The sequence below is a fragment of the Oncorhynchus mykiss genome, chromosome 19 (genome assembly GCF_057628025.1).
Source record: "Oncorhynchus mykiss isolate SJ-2025 chromosome 19, ASM5762802v1, whole genome shotgun sequence".
NCBI lineage: Eukaryota > Metazoa > Chordata > Actinopteri > Salmoniformes > Salmonidae > Oncorhynchus > Oncorhynchus mykiss.
This window is the reverse complement of record NC_143040.1, coordinates 22,395,349-22,419,410: the sequence shown is the minus strand read 5'-3', so window position 1 is coordinate 22,419,410 and position 24,062 is coordinate 22,395,349.

Below are 24,062 nucleotides of genomic sequence, written 5' to 3'. Positions count from 1 at the left end.
AATGTTATAGCATTCCTACTTATGTCAAAATGTTATAATATTCCTAGTTATGTCAAAATGTCATAGCATTTCTAGTTATGTCATAGCATTCCTAGTTATGTCAAAATGTCATAGCATTCCTAGTTATGTCAAAATGTTATAGTATTCCTAGTTATGTTAAAATGTTATAGCATTCCTAGTTATGTCAAAATGTCATAGCATTCCTAGTTATGTCAAAATGTTATAGTATTCATAGTTATGTCAAAATGTTATAGTATTCCTAGTTATGTTAAAATGTTATAGTATTCATAGTTATGTTAAAATGTTATAGCATTCCTAGTTATGTCAAATTGTTATAGCATTCCTACTTATGTCAAAATGTTATAACATTCCTAGTTATGTCAAAATGTTATTGTATTCCTAGTTATGTTAAAATGTTATTGTATTCCTAGTTATGTCAAAATGTTATAGTATTCCTAGTTATGTCAAAATGTTATAGTATTCATAGTTATGTCAAAATGTCATAGTATTCATAGTTATGTCAAAATGTCATAGCATTCCTAGTTATGTTAAAATGTTATAGTATTCCTAGTTATGTCAAATTGTTATAGCATTCCTACTTATGTCAAAATGTTATAACATTCCTAGTTATGTCAAAATGTTATAGCATTCCTAGTTATGTTAAAATGTTATAGTATTCCTAGTTATGTCAAAATGTTATTGTATTCCAAGTTAGTCAAAATGTTATAGTATTCATAGTTATGTCAAAATGTCATAGTATTCATAGTTATGTCAAAATGTCATAGCATTCCTAGTTATGTTAAAATGTTATTGTATTCCTAGTTATGTCAAAATGTCATAGCATTCCTAGTTATGTCAAAATGTTATAGTATTCCTAGTTATGTCAAAATGTTATTGTATTCCTAGTTATGTTAAAATGTTATTGTATTCCTAGTTATGTCAAAATGTCATAGCATTCCTAGTTATGTCAAAATGTCATAGCATTCCTAGTTATGTCAAAATGTTATAGTATTCCTAGTTATGTTAAAATGTTATTGTCATGTATTGTCATGTTGTGTGTTTCTGTCCTTTCCCTTCACCCTGTCTCCCTCTGCTGGTCGTTGTTAGGTTACCTTTTCTCCCCCTCTTTCCCCCAGCTGTGCCTTGTCTCCTCCTAACTACCCATTCACCCCGTTTCCCACCTGTTCCCTTTTTCCCTCTGATTAGGTCCCTATATCTCTCTCTGTTTTTGTTCCTGTCCTTGTCGGATTCTTGTTTGTTGTGTTTCATGCCTGAACCAGACTATCGTCATGTTTGCTGTAACCTTGTCCTGTCCTGTCGGAATCTGCCGGTCTATCTGAGCCTACCTATGTTTGGTTATTAAAGAAGCTCTGTTTAAGTTAATTCGCTTTTGGGTCCTCATTCACTCACCGTAACAGAAGAATCCGACCAAGAATGGACCCAGCGACTTCGGATCCTCTCCACTCAGCCGTCGAGATCCAGGGAGCGATGCTAGGCAGACACGAGCAGGAATTGTCTGCTGCTCGACATGCCGTTGAAACCCTGGCCACCCAAGTCTCCAACCTCACAGAACAGGTTCACCATCTCCGCCTCGATCCACCGGCCACTTCCAGGGCTTTCGAATCTCCGGAGCCCAGAATCAATAACCCGCCGTGTTACTCTGGGGAGCCCACTGAATGCCGCTCGTTCCTCACCCAGTGTGATATTGTGTTTTCTCTCCAGCCCAACACTTACTCCAGGAGCACTGCTCGTGTCGCCTACGTCATATCTCTCCTTACTGGACGGGCTCGTGAGTGGGGCACGGCAATCTGGGAGGCAAGGGCTGAGTGTACTAACCAGTATCAGGACTTTAAGGAGGAGATGATACGGGTTTTTGATCGATCTGTTTTTGGGGAGGAGGCTTCCAGGGCCCTGTCTTCCCTATGTCAAGGCAATCGATCCATAACTGACTACTCTATTGAGTTTCGCACTCTTGCTGCCTCCAGTGGCTGGAACGAGCCGGCCTTGCTCGCTCGTCTTCTGGAGGGTCTCCGCGCAGAGGTAAAGGATGAGATTCTCTCCCGGGAGGTTCCTTCCAGCGTGGATTCCTTGATTGAACTCGCTATTCGCATTGAGCGACGGGTTGATCTTCGTCACCGAGCTCGTGGAAAGGAGCTCGCGCTCTCCGTTGCCCCCCTCTCCCTGTCACTACCATCTTCCTCTGCCGGCTCGGGAGCTGAGCCTATGCAGCTGGGAGGTATCCGCATCTCGACTAAGGAGAGGGAACGGAGAATCACCAACCGCCTCTGTCTCTATTGCGGTTCTGCTGGTCATTTTGTCACTTCATGTCCAGTAAAAGCCAGAGCTCATCAGTAAGCGGAGGGCTACTGGTGAGCGCTACTACTCCTGTCTCTCCTTCAAGATCCTGCACTACCTTGTCGGTCCATCTACGCTGGACCGGTTCGTCAGCTTCCTGCAGTGCCTTAATAGACTCTGGGGCGGAGGGCTGTTTTATGGACGAGACCTGGGCTCGGGAACATGACATTCCTCTCAGACAGTTAAGGGAGTCCACGGCCTTGTTCGCCCTGGATGGTAGTCCTCTCCCCAGGATTCAGCGTGAGACGCTACCTTTAACCCTCACTGTTTCTGGTAATCATAGCGAAACCATTTCTTTTTTAATTTTTCGTTCACCTTTTACACCTGTTGTTTTGGGCCATCCCTGGCTAGTTTGTCATAATCCTTCCATTAATTGGTCTAGTAATTCTATCCTCTCCTGGAACGTCTCTTGTCATGTGAAATGTTTAATGTCTGCTATCCCTCCTGTTTCCTCTGTCTCTTCTTCACAGGAGGAGCCTGGTGATTTGACAGGGGTGCCGGAGGAATATCACGATCTGCGCACGGTGTTCAGTCGGTCCAGGGCCACCTCTCTTCCTCCACACCGGTCGTATGATTGTAGTATTGATCTCCTTCCGGGAACCACTCCCCCCCGGGGTAGACTATACTCTCTGTCGGCTCCCGAACGTAAGGCTCTCGAGGATTATTTGTCTGTAGCTCTTGACGCCGGTACCATAGTCCCCTCCTCCTCTCCCGCCGGAGCGGGGTTTTTTTTTGTCAAGAAGAAGGACGGGTCTCTGCGCCCCTGCATAGATTATCGAGGGCTGAATGACATAACAGTGAAGAATCGTTATCCGCTTCCTCTTATGTCTTCAGCCTTCGAGATCCTGCAGGGAGCCAGGTTTTTCACTAAGTTGGACCTTCGTAACGCTTACCATCTCGTGCGCATCAGGGAGGGGGACGAGTGGAAGACGGCGTTTAACACTCCGTTAGGGCACTTTGAATACCGGGTTCTTCCTTTCGGCCTCGCTAACGCTCCAGCTGTCTTTCAGGCATTAGTCAATGATGTCCTGAGAGACATGCTGAACATCTTTGTTTTCGTTTACCTTGACGATATCCTGATTTTTTCACCGTCACTCCAGATTCATGTTCAGCACGTTCGACGTGTCCTCCAGCGCCTTTTAGAGAATTGTCTTTTTGTGAAGGCTGAGAAGTGCACTTTTCATGCCTCCTCCGTCACATTTCTCGGTTCTGTTATTTCCGCTGAAGGCATTAAGATGGATCCCGCTAAGGTCCAAGCTGTCATTGATTGGCCCGCCCCTAAGTCACGCGTCGAGCTGCAGCGCTTTCTCGGCTTCGCGAACTTCTATCGTCGTTTCATCCGTAATTTCGGTCAGGTGGCAGCTCCTCTCACAGCCCTTACTTCTGTCAAGACGTGCTTTAAGTGGTCCGTTTCCGCCCAGGGAGCTTTTGATCTCCTCAAGAATCGTTTTACATCCGCTCCTATCCTTGTTACACCTGACGTCTCTAGACAGTTCGTTGTCGAGGTTGACGCGTCAGAGGTGGGCGTGGTAGCCATTCTTTCTCAGCGCTCCCTCTCTGACGACAAGGTCCACCCATGCGCGTATTTTTCTCATCGCCTGTCGCCGTCGGAACGTAACTATGATGTGGGAAACCGCGAACTGCTCGCCATCCGGTTAGCCCTAGGCGAATGGCGACAGTGGTTGGAGGGGGCGACCGTTCCTTTTGTCGTTTGGACTGACCATAGGAACCTTGAGTACATCCGTTCTGCCAAACGACTTAATGCACGTCAGGCGCGTTGGGCGCTGTTTTTCGCTCGTTTCGAGTTCGTGATTTCTTATCGTCCGGGCTCTAAGAACACCAAGCCTGATGCTTTATCTCGTCTCTTCAGTTCTTCAGTAGCCTCCACTGACCCCGAGGGGATTCTCCCTGAGGGGCGTGTTGTCGGGTTGACTGTCTGGGGAATTGAGAGGCAGGTAAAGCAAGCGCTCACTCACACTCCGTCGCCGCGCGCTTGTCCTAGGAACCTTCTTTTCGTTCCCGTTCCTACTCGTCTGGCCGTTCTTCAGTGGGCTCACTCTGCCAAGTTAGCCGGCCACCCTGGCGTTCGGGGTACGCTTGCTTCCATTCGCCAGCGTTTTTGGTGGCCCACCCGGGAGCATGACACGCGTCGTTTCGTGGCTGCTTGTTCGGTCTGCGCGCAGACTAAGTCCGGTAACTCCCCTCCTGCCGGCCGTCTCAGGCCGCTTCCCATTCCCTCTCGACCGTGGTCTCACATCGCCTTAGATTTTGTCACCGGACTGCCTTCGTCAGCGGGGAAGACTGTTATTCTTACGGTTGTCGATAGGTTCTCTAAGGCGGCTCATTTCATTCCCCTTGCTAAGCTTCCTTCTGCTAAAGAGACGGCACAAATCATCATCGAGAATGTTTTCAGAATTCATGGCCTTCCGTCAGACGTCGTTTCGGACAGAGGTCCGCAATTCACGTCTCAATTTTGGAGGGAGTTTTGCCGTTTGATTGGGGCTTCCGTCAGTCTCTCTTCCGGCTTTCACCCCCAGTCTAACGGTCAAGCAGAACGGGCCAATCAGACTATTGGTCGCATCTTACGCAGTCTTTCTTTTCGCAACCCTGCGTCTTGGTCAGAACAGCTCCCCTGGGCAGAATACGCCCACAACTCGCTTCCTTCGTCTGCGACCGGGCTATCTCCTTTTCAGAGTAGCCTCGGGTACCAGCCTCCGCTGTTCTCATCTCAGTTCGCCGAGTCCAGCGTCCCCTCCGCTCAGGCTTTTGTCCAACGTTGCGAGCGCACCTGGAAGAGGGTCAGGTCTGCACTTTGCCGTTATAGGACGCAGACTGTGAGGGCTGCTAATAAGCGTAGAACTAAGAGTCCTAGATATTGTCGCGGTCAGAGAGTTTGGCTCTCCACTCAGAACCTTCCCCTTAAGACGGCTTCTCGCAAGTTGACCCCGCGGTTCATTGGTCCGTTCCGTATTTCTCGGGTCATTAATCCTGTCGCAGTTCGACTTCTTCTTCCGTGATACCTTCGTCGCGTCCACCCGGTCTTCCATGTCTCCTGTATCAAGCCCGTTCTTCGCGCCCCCGCTCGTCTTCCCCCCCCCCCCCCCCATCCTTGTCGAGGGCGCACCCATCTACAGGGTCCGCAGGATTTTGGACATGCGTCCTCGGGGCCGTGGTCACCAGTACCTCGTAGATTGGGAGGGGTACGGTCCTGAGGAGAGGAGTTGGGTTCCCTCTCGGGACGTGCTGGACCGTGCGCTGATCGAGGATTTCCTCCGTTGCCGCCAGGTTTCCTCCTCGAGTGCGCCAGGAGGCGCTCGGTGAGTGGGGGGGTACTGTCATGTATTGTCATGTTGTGTGTTTCTGTCCTTTCCCTTCACCCTGTCTCCCTCTGCTGGTCGTTGTTAGGTTACCTTTTCTCCCCCTCTTTCCCCCAGCTGTGCCTTGTCTCCTCCTAACTACCCATTCACCCCGTTTCCCACCTGTTCCCTTTTTCCCTCTGATTAGGTCCCTATATCTCTCTCTGTTTTTGTTCCTGTCCTTGTCGGATTCTTGTTTGTTGTGTTTCATGCCTGAACCAGACTATCGTCATGTTTGCTGTAACCTTGTCCTGTCCTGTCGGAATCTGCCGGTCTATCTGAGCCTACCTATGTTTGGTTATTAAAGAAGCTCTGTTTAAGTTAATTCGCTTTTGGGTCCTCATTCACTCACCGTAACAGTTATAGCATTCCTAGTTATGTCAAAATGTTATAGTATTCCTAGTTATGTTAAAATGTTATAGCATTCCTAGTTATGTCAAAATGTTATAGTATTCCTAGTTATGTTAAAATGTTATAGCATTCCTAGTTATGTCAAAATGTTATTGTATTCCTAGTTATGTTAAATTGTTATAGTATTCCTAGTTATGTTAAAATGTTATTGTATTCCTAGTTATGTCAAAATGTTATAGTATTCCTAGTTATGTCAAAATGTTATTGTATTCCTAGTTATGTTAAAATGTTATTGTATTCCTAGTTATGTCAAAATGTTATAGTATTCCTAGTTATGTTAAAATGTTATAGCATTCCTAGTTATGTCAAATTGTTATAGAATTCCTACTTATGTCAAAATGTTATAACATTCCTAGTTATGTCAAAATGTTATAGTATTCCTAGTTATGTTAAAATGTTATAGCATTCCTAGTTATGTCAAATTGTTATAGCATTCCTACTTATGTCAAAATGTTATAACATTCCTAGTTATGTCAAAATGTTATAGCATTCCTAGTTATGTCAAAATGTTATAGTATTCCTAGTTATGTTAAATTGTTATAGTATTCCTAGTTATGTCAAAATGTTATAGTATTCCTAGTTATGTTAAAATGTTATTGTATTCCTAGTTATGTCAAAATGTTATAGTATTCCTAGTTACGTTAAAATGTTATTGTATTCCTAGTTATGTTAAAATGTTATTGTATTCCTAGTTATGTCAAAATGTTATAGTATTCCTAGTTATGTTAAATTGTTATAGTATTCCTAGTTATGTCAAAATGTTATTGTATTCCTAGTTACGTCAAAATGTCATAGTCATGTTTTATCATTCCTAGACTCCAATGCTTCCTGGTCTGTGGGAGCTATTTAACAACTAGTCATCCTTGAGATGATAAAATACAGAGAAGAAGAACTAGCAGAAGAAGTGGCAGTATAAAGTCAAAAGCAAAGCAAAGGGTTTAGTTTCAAGGCACCCATCTCCTATGCTTTAGTCTGTGGTTGGTGTACTCAACACACGCCTTAATGAATAAGATAAATGTTACACATTTACACATGTGGCTTGCACATCAAAAGATGCCCTTGCTGTATCAGTTTCTATACATTTTGAGAACTGGCTAATACATAATGCACAATTATACCAGTAGAGACACTGACTCTGCACTTATATACGTCATGACAACTGTGTCGGCTCTGTACTCCTGTATTATAAATGGTCCTCTTGAAACACGCTGGATGAGTAGCTTGTTAGAGTGTGCCTGTGTGTTAGTGTGTGTGTATGTGCATGTGTGTTAGAGAGAGTGTATGTGTGTATGTGTGTATGTGTGTGTGTGTGTGTGAGTGTGTGAGTGTGTGAGTGAGTGAGCGAGTGAGTGAGTGAGTGAGCGAGCGAGTGTGTGAGCGAGCGAGTGTGTGAGCGAGCGAGTGTGTGAGCTCGGCCCTCTGGTGGTATCTAATGGAAGCCAATTTCGTATTAGAGCAGAATATAAAGCGAAGGATTCCCTCAGTGACCGTTAATACCAATCCTGATTCTACGTGCAGTAGTAGTAGTGAATGAAGTGTGGAGGGAATCTATTAAAGCAATCAATAATTTAGGTTAGCGATTCAACAGCAAGGGCTGCGCAGGATTTTGGTGGTAGATGACTGACTTTGAGCTGAGGATTTGCCATGTGGCAGTGAGATATTCAGACATCCACTACAAAACCATATTGCCTAAACCACAGTTCAATGACCACGTTTACATGCACGCCAATATCCCGTTATTACTCGGGATACTCAAGTATTTTAGAAACCTGGATAAGATGCCTGGGATATGCTGATCTTAGACAGGATACTGTGGCATGTAAACATCTTATCCCATTTACTGTTGTGTTTGTGGTCTGCACAGGCAAATTTTTGACTATAATGGGTGTTGTGTGATGAGATTTTTTGTCTGACTGTCAAACAAACCTGCGCAGTTTGATCCACCATTATAATTTAGCCTACTATAATTAATTTACTATAATTTACTACTGGCTACTTTCACACTTAAGGAGATGATTGTGGACTACAGGAAAAGGAGGAACGAGCACCCCCATTCTCATAGACGGGGCTGCAGTTGAGCAGGTTGAGAGCTTCAAGTTCCTTGGTGTCCACATCACCAACTAACATGGTCCAAGCACACCAAGACAGTCGTGAAGAGGGCACGAAAAAACCTATTCCCCCTCAGGAGACTGAAAAGATTTAGCATGGGTCCTCAGATCCTCAAAAGGTTCTACAGCTGCACCATCAAGAGCAACCTGACTGATTGCATCACTGTCTAGTATGGCAACTGCTCGGCCTCCGAACACAAGGCACTACAGAGGGTAGTGCGTACGGCCCAGTACATCACTGGGGCCAAGCTTCCTGCCATCTAGGACCTCTATACCAGGTGGTGTCAGAGGAAGGCCCTAAAAATTGTCAAAGACTCCAGCCACCCTAGTCATAAACTGTTCTCTCTGCTACCGCAAGGCAAGTGGTACCGGAGCGCCAAGTCTAGGTCCAAGAGGCTTCTAAACAGCTTCTACCCCCAAGCCATAAGATTCCTGAACATCTAATCAAATGGCCACCCAGACTATTTGCAATCCCCCTCCCCCCTCTTTTACGCTGCTGCTACTCTGTTTATTATCTATGCATAGTCACTTTAATATCTCTACCTACATGTACATATTACCTCAATTACCTGGACTAACCGGTGGCCTCGCACATTGACTCTGTACTGGTACCCCTTATATATAGCCTCTCTATTGTTATTTTACTGCTGCTCTTTAATTATTTGTTAATTTTATTTCTTTTTTTGTGGAATTGTTCTTAAAACTGCATTGTTGGTTAAGTGCTTGTAAGTAACCATTTCATTGTTTATATTCGGCGCATGTGACAAATAAAAATGTATTTAATTTAATTTAGACAAGTTCCTGCTTTTCATTTCGGACATTTGAAAGGCCATATTATAATTTCCGATATTTAGTAGGCTATTTGTTTGTCAACAATAGTTTGATACATGCAGCTTCTCTTCTGTCATAACTTGTTGCCCCAGAAGATTAAATAAAGTAGTGCTGACCAAAAGAATGTCTTACATTGATAGAATGAATGCATTAGTAATCTACTAGTTAACACCAGTAAAGTTGTCTGTTTTGTTTAGGGACCAGGGAGCAAACACAATTACTCCAGAACAGAGGAAAGATTGGTCCTGTGCAAAATGTCCAAATGTCATCAGTTTGACCAGTTAAGGAAATTAAAAGCTGAGAAAATGACAAAACACACTTCTGATAAGACTTCAGTTAGTCTTGGGTGCATATTTAATGTGGTTCAAATACTGTCTGCTTGCGTAACAGTGTCAAGATAACACATTGCACGTGCATTCACTTTTCTCCAAGAGATGCTGAAAGAAAGAAATCATATTTCTCCACTCGTGTTCCTGAGACAGAATTTTCATTTGTTGTATTATTTCACTGCAAGAAATGCGTAATTCTGTGAGAGGTTATAGACCAACAGTTAGAGTCCATATTTCAGGTACTATTCCATTTAACCCATATGAACTTAATAAATGAGGAATATTCTGTTTATTCATGGGTACAGGGATGCTCATAAGAGGGATATCAAAAGGTGCATGTAAACAGCTTATCCCAAATAAGACCTTAAGCAGGATATGAGCTACCATCCGGAATACTGTGCACATGTAAATGTGGTCAATGTGACCAATCAATTGACTTGATTTTACTCATCCAAGTCATCTTGTAGAATGATTGGACCTGGGTAAAGTAAATAAATAGCAGGCAGGTTGATATAGTGGACAAATAGAGAACTATTCAAAAAGAATGGAGAAGCGATCTCCACGGCTTCAACAGCCAAACAGAAATGTAAAAATAGGATAATAAATCTAAGATTAGAGATTCTATTTTTTTATGTTTAAGGGGGAAGATCAGCTTTAAAATTGCAGATAGATTGTAGCTCCCATTAATGTAATTGTCTGCATCACTTCCAATCCCCCATATACAGTATTTATTAGCAAATATGCAGTTGAAGTCGGAAGTTTACAAACACCTTAGCCAAATACATTTAATCTCTGTTTTTCACAATTCCTGACATTTAATCCTAGTAAGAATTCCCTGTCTTCGGTCAGTTAGGATCACAACTTCATTTTTAGAATGTGAAATGTCAGAATAAAAGTAGAGAGAATGATTTATTTCAGCTTTTATTTTTTTTCATCACATTCCCAGTGGGTCAGAAGTTCACATAAACTCAATTAGTATTTGGTAGCATTGCCTTTAAATTGTTTAACTTCGGTCAAATGTTTCAGGTAGCCTTCCACAAGCTTCCCACAATAATTTAGGTGAATTTTGGCCCATTCCTCCTGACAGAGCTGGTGTAACTGGGTCAGGTTTGTATGCCTCCTTGCTCTCACACAATTATTTTTAGTTCTGCCCACAAATTGGTGGCAAGAATTTTGTATAATAATATAAATGGAAAAATTCAAAGTTTTGAATCCGGCGTCGTTTTGAGTATCAGTTCATTTGAGTATCAGTTTACCTCCACTGTATTCACATCCTACCATACCTTTGTCTGTACATTATACCTTGAAACTATTTTACATTCCCCCAGAAACCTCCTTTTACTCTCTGTTCCAAATGTTCTAGGCGACCAATTCTCATAGCTTTTAGCCGTACCCTTATCCTACTCCTCCTCTGTTCCTCTGGTGATGTAGAGGTGAATCCAGGCCCTGCAGTGCCTAGGTCCACTCCTATTCCCCAGGCGCACTCTTTTGACGACTTCTGTAACCGTAATAGCCTTGGTTTGATGCATGTTAACATTAGAAGCCTCCTCCCTAAGTTTGTTTTATTCACTGCTTTAGCACACTATGCCAACCCGGATGTTCTAGCCGTGTCTGAATCCTGGCTTAGGAAGACCACAAAAAATTCTGAAATGTTCATCTCTGACTACAACATTTTCAGACAAGATAGAACGGCCAAAGGCGGCAGTGTTGCAAACTACTGCAAAGATAGCCTGCAGAGTTCTGTCCTACTATCCAGGTCTGTACCCAAACAATTTGAACTTCTACTTTTAAAAATCCACCTCTCTAAAAACATGTCTCTCACCGTTGCCGCCTGCTATAAACTACCCTCTGCCCCCAGCTGTGCTCTGGACACCATATGTGAACTGATTGCCCTCAATCTATCTTCAGAGCACGTGCTGCTAGGCGACTTAAACTGGAACATGCTTAACACCCAAGCCATCCTACAATCTAAGCTTGATGCCCTCAATCTCACACAAATTATCAATGAACCTACCAGGTACAACCCCAAAGTTGTAAACACAGGCACCCTCATAGATATCATCCGAACCAACTTGCCCTCTAAATACACCTCTGTTATTTTCAACCAAGATTTCAGGGATCACTGCCTCATTGCCTGCATCCGTAATGGGTCAGCGGTCAAACGACCTCCACTCATCACTGTCAAACGCTCCCTGAAACATTTCAGCGAGCAGGCCTTTCTAATCGACCTGGCCGGGGTATCCTGGAAGGATATTGATCTCATCCCGTCAGTAAAGGATGCCTGGTTATTTTTTTAAATGCCTTCCTCACCATCTTAAATAAGCATGCCCCATTCAAGAAATTTAGAACCAGGAACAGATATAGCCCTTGGTTCTCTCCAGACTTGACTGCCCTTAACCAACACAAAAACATCCTATGGCGTTCTGCATTAGCATCGAACAGCCCACGTGATATGCAACTTTTCAGGGAAGCTAGAAACCAAAAAACACAGGCAGTTAGAAAAGCCAAGGCTAGCTTTTTCAAGCAGAAATTTGCTTCCTGCAACACAAACTAAAAAAAGTTCTGGGACACTGTAAAGTCCATGGAGAATAAGAACACCTCCTCCCAGCTGCCCACTGCTCTGAAGATAGGAAACACTGTCACCACCAATAAATCCTATAATTGAGAATTTCAATAAGCATTTTTCTAAGGCTGGCCATGCTTTCCACCTGGCTACCCCTACCCCGGTCAACAGCACTGCACCCCCCACAGCAACTCTCCCAAGCCTTCCCCATTTCTCCTTCTCCCAAATCCAGTCAGCTGATGTTCTGAAAGAGCAGCAAAATCTGGACCCCTACAAATCAGCTGGGCTAGACAATCTGGACCCTTTCTTTCTAAAATTATCTGCCGAAATTGTTGCAACCACTGTTACTAGCCTGTTCAACCTCTCTTTCGTGTCATCTGAGATTCCCAAAGATTGGAAAGCAGCTGCGGTCATCCCCCTCTTCAAAGGGGGGGACACTCTTGACCCAAACTGCTACAGACCTATATCTATCCTACCCTGCATTTCTAAGGTCTTCGAAAGCCAAGTCAACAAACAGATTACCGACCATTTCGAATCCCACCATACCTTCTCCGCTATGCAATCTGGATACCGAGCTGGTCATGGGTGCACCTCAGCCACGCTCAAGGTCCTAAACGATATCTTAACCGCCATCGATAAGAAACAATACCGTGCAGTCGTATTCATTGACCTGGCCAAGGCTTTCGACTCTGTCTATCACCACATCCTCATTGGCAGACTCGTCAGCCTTGGTTTCTCAAATGATTGCCTCGCCTGGTTCACCAACTACTTCTCTGATATTCAGTGTGTCAAATTGGAGGGTCTGTTGTCCGGGCCTCTGGCAGTCTCTATGGGGGTGTCACAGGGTTCAATTCTTGGACCGACTCTCTTCTCTGTAAACATCAATGTTGTCGCTCTTGCTGCTGGTGAGTCTCTGATCCACCTCTACGCAGATGACACCATTCTGTATACTTCTGGTCCTTCTTTGGACACTGTGTTAACAACCCTCCAGGCAACCTTCAATGCCATACAACGCTCCTTCCGTGGCCTCCAATTGCTCTTAAATACAAGTAAAACTAAATGCATGCTCTTCAACCTTCAACCTGCCTGCACCTGCCCGCCCGTCCAACATCACTACTCTGGAAGGCTCTGACTTAGAATATGTGGACAACTACAAATACCTAGGTGTCTGGTTAGACTGTAAACTCATCCAATACCCTACTCAATAAATTGGATGCAGTCTATCACAGTGCCATCTGTTTTGTCACCAAAGCCCCATATACTACCCACCACTGCGACCTGTACGCTCTCGTTGGCTGGCCCTCGCTTCATACTCGTCGCCAAACCCACTGGCTCCATGTCATCTACAAGACCCTGCTAGGTAAAGTCCCCCCTTATCTCAGCTCGCTGGTCACCATTGCATCTCCCACCTGTAGCACACGCTCCAGCAGGTATATCTCTCTGGTCATCCCCAAAACCAATTCTTCCTTTGGCCACCTCTCCTTCCAGTTCTCTGCTGCCAATGACTGGAACGAACTACAAAAATCTCTGAAACTGGAAACACTTATCTCCCTCACTAGCTCTAAGCACCAGCTGTCAGAGCAGCTCACAGATTACTGCACCTGTACATAGCCCATCTATAATTTAGCCCAAACAACTACCTCTTTCCCTACTGTATTTATTTATTTAGTTCATTTGCACCCCATTATTTCTATCTCTACTTTGCACATTATTCCACTGCAAATCAACCATTCCAGTGTTTTACTTGCTATATTGTATTTACTTCGCCACCATGGCCTTTTTTTGCCTTTTACCTCCCTTATCTCACCTCACTTGCTCACATTGTATATAGACTTATTTTTCTACTGTATTATTGACTGTATGTTTGTTTTACTCCATGTGTAACTCTGTGTTGTTGTCACGCCCTGGAGATCCTTTTTATATGTCTCTATTTTGGTTGGTTAGGGCGTGAGTTGGGGTGGGCATTTCTATGTTTTGTGTTTCTATGATTTTCTATCTCTATGTTTTGGCCGGGTATGGTTCTCAATCAGGGACAGCTGTCTGTCGTTGTCTCTGATTGGGAACCATACTTAGGTACCCTTTTTCCCACTGGTGTTTGTGGGAAGTTGACTTTCTTTATGGCACTTATCCTTAAGCTTCACGGTTTTGTTTTGTATTGTGTATTGTTTTGTTCGGCGTCTTTGATTCATTAAAGAACATGTACGCTCACAACGCTGCACTTTGGTCCGCTCCTTTCAACAGCCGTGACAGTTGTATGTGTCGAACTGCTTTGCTTTATCTTGGCCAGGTCTCAATTGTAAATTAGAACTTGTTCTCAACTTGCCTACCTGGTTAAATAAAGGTGAAACAAAATAAATAAATAAATAAATAAACAATGTGCCATGGAATCGGTATGTCAAATCTCTTCGCAACTATTTTGCAATCTATATGGCACAACTGTCAATTTTTTGGTCCTTAAATTAAACTGGTATACTTTTTAATTTATCACAATTCTCATTCACCAATTATGGTCTTTAATGCAGGTCCGACAGACAAGTTCCCTATTTTTGCTCCCTTCCACCTTCCTCTTCCATTTTTGCGGTAAAGTAGCAATTAGATGGTTGTAATTTTGGGTAGAGCAGGTATTTCCATATTTTTATTATATCAGAGATTGATGAGATGGAGATGCTCAAATTAAACAACTGGTGTAGACTTTACAGTGAAATGTTTGCGAATACAACTAGTGTAGACTTTACAGTGAAATCCTTGCGAATACAACTAGTGTAGACTTCACAGTGAAATGCTTGCGAATACAACTAGTGTAGACTTTACAGTGAAATGCTTGCGAATACAACTGGTGTAGACTTTACAGTGAAATGCTTGCGAATACAACTGGTGTAGACTTTACAGTGAAATGCTTGCGAATACAACTGGTGTAGACTTTACAGTGAAATGCTTGCGAATACAACTGGTGTAGACTTTACAGTGAAATGCAAGCGAAGGGACAAGATGTGCTGTACTTCCAATAGACATTGAGAAACATCAGAAATGTTAACGTTTTACAGCGTAGCTGTAATGTCCTGAAAACACCCATGTCTAACATTGAGGGAAGCAATCTTAACTCATTAGAATGATCCCACACAGTTACGTGGAAAGGGGTCGAGAGGTTTTTCAATTATCTGAAAATAATTGGCTGATTTATTATAGAACTTTTATCCCTCCGCTTGGCAGACCGTTCCCTTTGCCCGATGACACAAACCAGCCACGTTGTGGTCTTGAATTTCATTTGGTATTTCTCCAGGACTGGGTCTGAAGTATACGGTGTGTACGGTCGCCCGAGCCTGAATACTGCAGCGGATGATGGTAGGTGCCTCTTGTTCTCTCGCTTCTCATCCTAAAAGAGCTTACGCGAATGAAGCGCACAAGTGGTGCATGCTGAAATTACAATTACATGCACTTCAATATCCGCTCGGCACACTGAAAAGAAACAGGGTCAGAAATTCAATTAAGCCACTTGTGTGTGGCGGCCCTGGGGAAGACGAAAGCAGGAAATCAGATATGAAAAGACTTTATTTGCACCAAGGTTGGGCACCTTTACAACTGAATTCAGCAGGACCCTTCAATTAATATGAAGCGCATCAAGGTTATGGGCCCCATATATTGCAAACAGGCAAGCATCAGAGAGGCTGTAAAAGCCTGTGTAGTGGCAGAAGAGGAGCACCACAGTGTATGTATAATAATGATGTGATAAACTACAAACATAGTTACAGGGGAATTCTCCATTTAACAGTACAATAATAACGCAAGTTAATTTTTCCATGTAGAAAGTGTAGAAAAACATCTACACGTCTCTATATATGAGCATTTTCATTCATGAATTGGGTACCCTGTTGTGGTTCCCCGGGAGCATTTGTGGGCACTCTGAATCAGATCATGATTCTGCATGCCAATGTGTTTCTGACAAGGACCTGGGCAGGTTTTAAGACCCTAAGCCACACATACCACCATGGACCGTGATCAGGACATCCATTTGCCACTGGTCAAGTGTATAAAGTAGATATGGACTGGTTAGGAAGTGTTAGAAGATCAAAGGCATTAGGCCAAGTCTTCACACTTCACCTAATGTCCTCTGCCTCGGGGGTAAACTCACTCCCCACTGACAGAAACAATATTGTTCTGGCATATTTCGAGATTTTTTTAGCGCTATTTCATTATAGGACAGCAAGATGCCTCGGGCTAACAAATAAAACAACGTTTTTTGCTTATTTTATTTATGTATATTTATGAAATGAGGGGTATTGTTTCGTCCTTTCGCAAACTCGACATTCATATAATACATTCAGTATCGTTTCATATTACCAGTGTTTGTTTCAGAGGAATGCCTGGAGGGCCTTTACAGTCTGTGCTATCATATCGTGCTGATACGGTCAATAAGAGGTGGCTGTGTAGGACAGAATATAGTGCATTCGGAAAGTATTAAGACCCCTTCACTTTTCCCACATTTTGTTACGTTAGAGCCTTATTCTAAAATTGATCAAATAAAAAAATGTTCCTCATCATTCCACACCAGTCTCTAGACATCCTTCATTCCTCTGTTCAGTGTCTGTGTTCTTTTGCCCATCTTAATCTTGGCCAGTTTGAGATATGTCTTTTTCTTTGTAACTCTGCCTAGAAGGACAGCATCCTGGCCTTGCCTCTTCACTGTCGACGTTAAGACTGGTGTTGTGCGGGTACTATTTAATGAAGCTGCCAGTTGAGGACTTGTGAGGCGTCTGTTTCTCAAACTATTCACTCCAATGTACTTGTCCTCTTGCTCAGTTGTGCACCGGGGCCTCACACTCCTCTTTCTATTCTGGTTAGGGCCAGTTTGCGCTGTTCTGTGAAGGGAGTAGTACACAGCGTTGTACGAGATCTTCAGTTTCTTGGCAATTTCATGGAATAGCCTTCATTTCTCAGAACAACAATAGTCTGACAAGTTTCAGAAAAAATATATTTGTTTCTTGCCATTTTGAGCCTGTAATCGAACCCAAAAATGCTGATGCTCCAGATACTCAACTAGTCTAAAGAAGGCCAGTTTTATTGCTTCTTTAATCAGAACAACAGTTTCAGCTGTGCTAACATGATTGCAAAATGATTTTCTAATGATCAATTAGCCTTTTAAAATTATAAACTTGGATTCGCTAACACAGTGTGCCATTGGAACACAGGAGTGGTGTTTCTGATAATAGGCCTCTGTTTGATGTTATTTAAATCGACAAAAAATGTGTTTTTCTTTCAAAAACAAGGACATTTCGCGTTGGAGGCAGTGTGGACAAATAAACTCAGCAAAAAAAAGAAATGTCTTCTCATTGTCAACTGCGTTTATTGACAGCAAACTCAACATGTGTAAATATTTGTATGAACATAAGATTCAACAACAGACATAAACTGAACAAGTTCAACAGACATGTGACTAACAGAAATGGAATAATGTGTCCTTGAACAGGGGGAGGGGGTCAAAATCAAAAGTAACAGTCAGTCTCTGCTGTGGCCACCAGCTGCATTAAGTACTGCAGTGTATCTCCTCCTCATGGACTGCACCAGATTTGCCAGTTCTTTCTGTGAGATGTTACACCACTCTTCCACCAAGGTATCTGCAAGTTCCCAGACTTTTCTGGGGGGAATGGACCTAGCCCTCACCCTCTGATCCAACAGGTCCCAGACGTGCTCAATGTGGTTGATGTGATTGGCCATGGCAGAACACTAACATTCCTGTCTTACAGGATATCAAGCACAGAACGAGCAGTATGGCTGGTGGCATTGTCATCCTGGAGGGTCATGTCAGGATGAGCCTGCAGGAAGGGTACCACATGAGGAAGGAGGATGTCTTTCCTGTAACGCACAGCGTTGAGATTGCCTGTAATGGCAACAACTCAGTCCGAAAATGCTGTGACACACCGCCCCAGACCATGACGGACCCTCCACCTCCAAATAGACCCCGCTCCAGAGCACAGGCCTCAGTGTAACACTCATTCCTTTGACGATAAACGCGAATCCGACCATCACCCCTGGTGAGACAAAACCGCGACTCGTCAGTGAAGACCACGTTTTGCCAGTCCTGTCTGCTCCAGCGACGGTGAATTTGTGCCCATAGGCAACGTTGTTGCCGGTGATGTCTGGTGAGGACCTGCCTCACAACAGGCCTACAAGTCCTCAGTCTAGCCTCTCTCAGCCTATTGCGGACAGTCTGAGCACTGATGGAGGGATTGTGCGTTCCTGGTGTAACTCGGGCAATTGTTGTTGCCATCCTGTACCTGTCCAGCAAGTGTGATGTTCGGATGTACCGATCCTGTGCATGTGTTATTACACGTGGTCTGCCACTGCGAGGACGATCAGCTGTCCGTTTAGTGTCCTAAGTTTTCATAGCTGTGATCTTAATTGCCTACTGTTAGTGTCTTAACGACCGTTCCACAGATGCATGTTTATTAATTGTTCATGGTTCATTGAACAAGCATGGGAAACAGTGTTTCAACCCTTTACAACGAAGATCTGTGACGTTATTTGGATTTTTACTAATTCTCTTTGAAAGAAAGGGTCCTGAAAAAGGGACGCTTATTTTTTTGCTGAGTTTAGGTATTGTTCCTGTGGATACAATCCAGTCCTCTCCACTTAAATTGATACATCATATTTTAGCAGCAGCAAGGATATGGGTACCAAAATGCTGGAAAAATGAACATGCACCTTCAAAAGATATGTGGTTAGGTTATGCGAGGAACTTGCTGACATGGACAGAATTACATCAATCTTGCAACATAGACAGCATAGGTATGAAGGTGTCTGGTCAGAGTTCTTGAAATATCGTACGGGTCTTGTTCTGTAATTTATGGGCTTTTTGTTTGTTTCTGTTGTTTTTGTGTGGCTCAATCCAAATGGTATACTTATTCAGACTCCTGAAAAATTTGCTCTATACAGCCTAAATGTACCCTGAACATGTGAATGTAACTCCGCTCCTTTGTAAAGACATCAAAGATTAGTTGTGTATGTATGGTACATGTTTTTTATGTGCTCTTTAATAAAAATGTATGTTTAAAAAATAAAAACAAGGACATTTCTAAGTAACCCCAAACATTTGAACGGTAGTGCATGTTTCCAAGATTAGGGTGTGTATATTATAATCCTACATTTGATATACTGAACAAAAATATAACATGTTGGGTGTTGGTCCCATGTTTCATGAATTGAAATAAACCCAGGAATGTTCCATATGCACTAAAAGCCCACTTCTCTCAAATTTTGCACACAAATTTGTTTACATCCCTGTTAGCAAACATGTGTCTTTTGCCAAATTAATCCATCCACCTGACAGTTGTGGCATATCAATAAACTGAATAAACAGCATGATCATTACACAGGTGCACCTTGTGCTGGGGACAATAAAAGGTCACTAAATAATGTGCAGTTTTGTCACACAACACACCCATGGCTGATCCCCAACCCAGTCATGTGAAATCCATAGATTATGGCCCAATTTATTCATTTAAATTGACTGATTTCCTTATATGAACTGTAACTCAGTTATTGTTATTACATGTTGTGTTTATATTTCTGTTCAGTATAGATCTGTCATTTTATAGGTATCAATTGATTGAAAATAGGTATTTGACTGGAAATGAATGTAAATTCATTTTGCATTTCCTAAGAAAATTTAAAAGAAACAAGAAAGATAAGATAAAAAATAATATCACATTTAAAAAATATATTTAAATGTATCACTGCAATGCACCTTCTGCAATCTACAAAGTAAAATCTGTAAAGAAAAAATTAACTGTCTAGAAATCACACCACAACAACAGGAAGTAAACTTTTCTGTCATCAAGTGACTATACTGCATCTCTTCAAAATCAGTGCGTCAATTGGCATAGTGCATTAATTAGCACAGCGCTAACAAGTGCGCCTGCTTACATGGAATACACAAAGGCCAACACAGGAATACAAAAGGTGGAAACACAACCCTGTTAATTGCAGAGGAGACTATGTGATCACTGAAGGGGGAGATGCGGGGAGTAAAAAAGAGAGGTAGGTGGTGGGGGGGGACTGCATCTTCCAGAGGTGACAGCCGCGAAAGGTCCCGCTCCAACGTATCCATGGGGATACTAGCTGGAGTGACAATTATCACGTCGGGGGTGCAGGGCGGGGGGCGGTCTCTACACGCTGTTGGCTGCAACAGTGGTTAATTGTCTTCAACGTCTCAGAGCGCCGAACCCTTGTCCCCCTCCCGTGCTCTGCGCTCTCATGGTGTTTCTGTTTTCGTGTTAAGGCTTTAATTAATTAAGGCTCGTAGTGGAAGAAAAGAGGGCAAGCAGAATTTAATGATAGTCTATAAATAAATAAAAGATGGGGACGCTATTTTCAGCGTGGGCGTTGATGTGACACATACTGGGTTCGGTGACCACTCACATTTGCCACCATGCACCCGGAGTGTCATCTCTGAGAGGCTCAAATGCCAGATGACAGTTTGTCAAGGCATACAAATTATGCTGCTTACCCTGCCAGATATCAACAACACTGGTGAATTGTATTCAATAGCTTTTTATAATTTTTTATAATTGTATTTTTTTTTAAGTGGGTGAATCAGTTTTAATATTGTAAATTGTGGCTTCTATCAATGTAATTGTCTGCATCTTTTCCAATTCCCTATTCTTTACCAGATAATCAACACTCGTGAAATGTATTCAATGTTTAATTTTACCATAAAGTTCCCTTTTTCATATTTATCATGGGTACTGGTTACATTACACAAGATCTATAATATATATATAATATCCCTATGGCCAAACATTTCACACTGGGCAGATAACAAAAAGTACATCCTCAGAGTACGTGTAGCAGATAGCTTCCATAAACCTCCCCATGTACTGGCATAAATAGGTAAACATATGTTGCATATCTACATACACGGAGTGGACAAAACATTAAGAACACCTTCCTAATATTGAGTTGCCCTCAGAACAGCATCAATTCGTCAGGGCATAGACTCTGCAAGGTTTCGAAAAGCATTCCACGGGGATGCTGGCCCATGTTGACTCCAATGCTTTCCACTATTGTGTCAAGTTGGCTGGATGTCCTTTTGGTGGTGGTACTCATGGGAAACTGTTGAGCGAGAAAAGCCCCAGCAGCATTGCAGTTCTTGACACACTGAAACCGGTGTACCTTGCACCTACTACCATTTCCCATTTAAAGGCACTTAAATATTTTGTCTTGCCCATTCCCCCTCTGAATGGCACACACAAATCCTTCTATAACCCGTCTCCTCCCCTTCATCTACACTGATTTAAATAGATTTAACAAGTGACATCAATAAGGGATCATATCGTTCACCTGGATTCACCTGGTCAGTCTATGTTGTCGAAATAAGGTTTTGTACACTCGGTGTAAATTACAGACCTGTGTGATGTATGCTGGTATTGGCTCAGTAACAGCTGGGCCACCAGTCCTGTTAAACAGTCTCACTGGGGTATTTTGTCCTCATCCCCTGGCCCTCCTGTCCCCTTGGCAGAAAAGCCTCTGTACCAGCATGGCTGCAGCATGGCTGCATTCGGCCGGTGGCCAGATCTACCCCTCTACCGGTTTTACAGTGGCAAGGCCATCGCCAGGTTACCTACACAGCCACCTGTTTAATAGGGAAAGAAAGAGGAGAGAGAGAAAGAGAGAGGTAGAGGGAGAGAGAGAGAGGAAAACACCTTCAGAAGGTCAAAGGGTGTTTGTGATTGAGACTGCTGGGCAAAATAGTCCACATTCATTGTCCACACAGAGTAATCTGTGGCTCCACAGTACATGCAATGGCGAACCATAAAGAGATTGGTTGTTTGTGAGCCACTTTGCGAGGTGCTGCAACTATTGCCAGCTTTCTACTACCAAAGCACAATAGAAAGAACGAAACGGCAAGCTGAGCAACTGCCTCACTACTAGTTACAGCACGTTCCAAGCCGTCGGTCTCCATAGAAACAGTTTGAACAGCGCTCAGGCGGTGCCGTCAAATATACCATTTTTAATGGCATCTAATTTGATATAATTGACGCAGAGAGACTGGGTCAGCGCAGGGATAATAATGTAAAATACAACAGACATGGTGTAGAGGCAGGAGCGATTGAAGCCTGCGTGAGATTTATAGGGAACGGAGAGTGCCGTGTTTATAAAGATACTGGCTAAAATCTGGCAATTTATAACTGACAGTTTTTTAAAAACATTATAAGCAAGCAGAGTTGTTAACTCATTTTGGGTACATGTGAATGCAAAAAAAAGAAATGATGCTTAACAAGAAACGGAACACAATCACATGAACTGTTTTCTAATCAATCAACTGTCCCACATCTGGCAACTGTCCTTAACCTTCTGCCAAACACTGTGCTGCCATAATATGACCGCCAACAGCAATGATGACACTGTACACCATAACTGAAATGCACCTACTTATATAGGAAACACTAGCTAACTGTTGGTACAGTATAGTCCGTCTCTCTCATACACTGTAAAAGGGCTAAACATCGAGGACAACAATATACTTGTCATACGTAAAACAGGTGTGAACAAGACAATGATGTATAGACATCATTCGCTGAGGGGTAATGTAAGCACAATGTGTTGCATTAACACTGAGGTGTATTATAAGGACAGTGTCAACCTAAATATTCAGCACAGCATACACAGTTCCTTCAGAAAGTATACATACCCCTTGACTTTTTCCACATTTTGTTGTGTTGCAGCCTAAATTCAAAATGGATTAAATGTATTTTTCACACCCATCTACACACAATACCCCATAATGACACTGAAAGCTTTTTAGCACATTTATTGAAAATAAAATACAGAAATATTTAATTTACATAAGTGTTCACACCCCTGAGTCAATACATTTAAGAATCACCTTTGGCAGCGATGACAGAGTATTTTGGGGTAAGTCTCTAAGAGGTATCCAGACCTGGATTGTGCAACACTTTTCCATTATTCTTTTCCAAATTCTTCAAGCTCTGTCAAATTGCTTGTTGATCATTGCTAGACAACCAAGTTCAGGTCTTGCCATAGATTTTCAGGTAGATTTAAGTCAAAACTGTAACTCGGCCACTCAGGAACATTCACTGTCTTCTTGGTAAGCAACTCCAGTGTAGATTTGGCCTTGTGTTTTAGGTTGTCATGCTGAAAGGAGAATTAATCTCCCAGTGTCTGGTGGAAAGCAGACTGAACCAGGTTGTCCTCTAGGATTTTGCCTGTGCTTAGCTCCATTCTATTAATTTTTTTATCCTAGAAAAACTTTACAGTCTTTAACAATTACAAGCATTCCCATAACATAATGCAGCCACCACTATGCTTGAAAATATGGAAAGTGGTACTCAGTAATGTGTTTTATTGGATTTGCCACAAACACAACACGTTGTATCAGGACAAAAGTGAGTGAGGGAATTTATTTTGTTTAACATGCAAACTGGATTCATTTTTTGGAATATTGGAATATACAGGCTTCCTTCTTTTCACTCTGTCAATTAGGTTAGTACTGTGGTATAACTACAATGTTGTTGATCCATATATTCAGTTCTCTTATCACTGCCATTAAACTCTGTAACTGTTTTAAAGTCCCCATTGGCCTCATGATGAAATCCCTGAGCGGTTTCCTTCCTCTCTGGCAACTGAGTTAGGAAGGATGCCTGTATCTTCAAAGTGACTGGGTGTATTGATACACCGTCCAAAGTGTAATTAATAACTTCACCATGCTCAAATGGATATTCAATGTCTGCTTTTTAATGTTTTTAAAGCATGTACCAATAGGTGCCCTTTGCGAGGCATTGGAAAACCTCCCAGGTCTTTGTGGTTAAATCTGTGTTTTTAATTCTCTGCTTGACTGAGGAACCTTACAGATAATTGTATGTGTGGGGTACATAGATGAGGTAGTCATTCAAAAATCATGTGAAACTATTATTGCACACAGTCCATTCAACTTATTATGTGACGTGTTAAAGGTGCAATATGCAGAAATCGCTCTGCCATTTCCTGGTTGCGAATAGTTTGCCTCTTTTTAGTTTATTTGGCAAAACAAGCAATGTACAGTGTAGAGAATCATTGTACCATCTAAACCGCTGTGAAATATATTTTCTATACC